Raw genomic sequence first — 2,804 nt, 5'->3', positions numbered from 1 at the left:
CATCCTTACTGTTATTCACAGCAGGTGGAAGAAAATGAAAGTAATAAATGGATTCAAATTCCTTACAGGTCAGCAGTTTACAGAACAGACCCCTTGTTTCTCCTTAATATGGGGGCAAGATGTATACTGATAGAAAACTGTTGAAGGATTATTTAACAGGTTATTGATGTCTTCTACTCCCCAAATTATCCAGGTACATTTTCACTACTATATCTTATTTTCTAACATTTCTTTTGGTGGGTTTTAACCCACAAGGCCACAGCTTTTGATATAAACTCATTAAAATGAATGAGGAGACCACAGGAAAGGGTCCCAATGTGGCTGATGTCATATAGTGGACAGAAGAGAAGGAACCTATGTTTATCTTTTCAAGTCTCTAAGTTTTTGAATCAATAAGACCCTGCATGGCACCTTAGCAGAAATGACCTGTGGGTTTTTGGAGTTTTTTTGGTTGTCTATACCACCATGGTGTGTACGTTACTGAATACCTTCCACATCACATTGAAGCCTCCTTAATACACCATTTGTAATAGAGTGAAATTAGAACTAAACCAGGGTGTGTGTGTGTGTGTGTGTACACAAGTAAAATCTAGTTCAATTCTCACAACTACCTAGAAAGTATCTATTGTTATCCTCTTTTTACAGATATAAAAACTGGAGGTCAAAGACATGACATAATTTGGTATCTCACTAAAGTAGTGACAAAGCTGAGATTTGCACTACTCTTCACTTGCAAAGCCAATGTTCTTTCCATCTATATCATGCTGTTCCTTTGGTTGTAAAAAACTGTTTATCGGTCAATCACTTACCCCATCATTTTCTCTCAAATAATGTCTAGCTTATAATCGTTGTCCAACAGTTGTTAACTCCATTCCTCCTTTTTTCTCCCTCTCCTTTCTGGCCAATTTTCTTTGCTGAAAGCATTCACAGACTATCAAAATTCCCCAAACAGTTCAAACCAGTTCTGTGTATGAGCAAAATATAGAATCTGTCATATTGTTGGCCACCCTGAAATTATGTTTTTATACACTGTGCTTTTCAAATTGGGGCCAATCAACTTGTCATTCACTGAAATGTTATCAGCAGAGATTATGCTGACACATGGGGATGCATATGTTACTTTTATAGGAAAAGTTTTAAAATATGATCATTCCACTGGCATCAATTCATTGTTAACCAAAGACAAGGTTATTTAGATGCATTGAGCATGGCTTTTTTGGATCTCTCAGCTACTTGTGATTTTCCCCAGGCTGGAACCTATTTCCTGAACCCAGGGTTGCTGAAAGTTTTGCTTTACTTTGTGTATGAATGCAGAATAGTTTGAGGATGCTTTTTGTGTACAGATAGAGCTTTTACCCATAGTGTCTTTTTTTTGATGTGGACCATTTTTAAAGTCTTTATTGAACTTGTTACAATATTGCTTCTGTTTTATGATTTGGTTTTTTGGCCCCAAGGCATGTGGGATCCTAGCTCCCCGGCCAGGGATCGAACCCACACCCTCTGCATTAGAAGGCGAAGTCTTAACCACTAGACCACCAGGGAAGTCCCTGTATTTTTCTACTAGAATGTAAACTTTATGAAAGCAGACATCATTATCTTTAAAAAAAACTGATATATACTTAGAACAATGCTTGGAAATAGCAGGTATTCATTGCATATTAGTTTAATGAGTGAATAAGCTGAAAAGTCCTAGTTCTAGACTTGGATGTGAAGTTGTGGGACTTTGGACAAGACACTTCAATCTCCTGAAGTCTGTTTTTTTCACATATGGAGAGACTAGGGTCTGTAACTCCTACTTCATGACTTCGGGGTGACTCTCAGATTTTCATGAAAACGTTCCAAAAAATAGACCTCACTATGCAAATGTCATGTGGTTAAGGGACAGCTGCTGCAGATGTGTGGAAGCCCAGTGGGCTCATGCCCATCTCTGGAGCTGTTCTGAAAAATTATTGTTGCAATAATCAAATTCTTGTCAAATTCTAGCTTAGGGCTAATGTGTAGCTGCAGTCTGACTGAACCAAGAAAAATTTGGACCACGGAAGAACTAGGCAGCAGTAATGTTTACATACTCTTGGTGAAAAGCCATTGCTATGGAAACTTCCCACTTTGCTTTACATGTGTAGCATTCTGAGAGTGACTGGCCAGAATGATATAGCTAGATCCTTGGAATATTGAAAATCACACATCAAATTATTAATGTCTTTGTGCCTCAGCCTTGTTTTAATGATGTGACTGTGCTCTGAAATTTAAAAATATATTGTTACCTGGGGTAACAAAAATTTTTAAATAAGTTCTTTATTAAAGCACTTGCATCAAAATCCCTTGTGTGCTCGCTTCGGCAGCACATATACTAAAATTGGAACGATACAGAGAAGATTAGCATGGCCCCTGCGCAAGGATGACACGCAAATTCGTGAAGCGTTCCATATTTTTAATCATTAGAGAAATGCAAATCAAAACTACAATGAGGTATCATCTCACACCGGTCAGAATGGCCATCATCAAAAAATCTAGAAACAATAAATGCTGGAGAGGGTGTGGAGAAAAGGGAACACTCTTGCACCGTTGGTGGGAATGTAAATTGATACAGCCACTATGGAGAACAGTATGGAGGTTCCTTAAAAAACTAAAAATAGAACTACCATACGACCCAGCAATCCCACTACTGGGCATATACCCTGAGAAAACCATAATTCAGAAAGAGTCATGTACCAAAATATTCATTGCAGCTCTGTTTACAATAGCCAGGACATGGAAGCAACCTAGGTGTCCACCATCGGATGAATGGATAAAGAAGATGTGGC

The 2,804-nt window shown here is 38.2% G+C and overlaps 1 non-coding gene across 1 annotated transcript; it reads left to right on the top strand.

Annotated features, from left to right (window-relative positions):
* The first annotated feature begins 2,326 nt into the window (after positions 1-2,326).
* Positions 2,327-2,433, top strand: LOC133076691 (U6 spliceosomal RNA). Its single transcript, XR_009697581.1, has one exon. It is a non-coding gene; the product is annotated as a U6 spliceosomal RNA (small nuclear RNA).
* The last annotated feature ends 371 nt before the right edge of the window (positions 2,434-2,804 follow it).

Source organism: Eubalaena glacialis, chromosome 16, assembly GCF_028564815.1.
Source record: "Eubalaena glacialis isolate mEubGla1 chromosome 16, mEubGla1.1.hap2.+ XY, whole genome shotgun sequence".
NCBI lineage: Eukaryota > Metazoa > Chordata > Mammalia > Artiodactyla > Balaenidae > Eubalaena > Eubalaena glacialis.
This window is presented reverse-complemented; position numbering and strand designations above follow the sequence as displayed.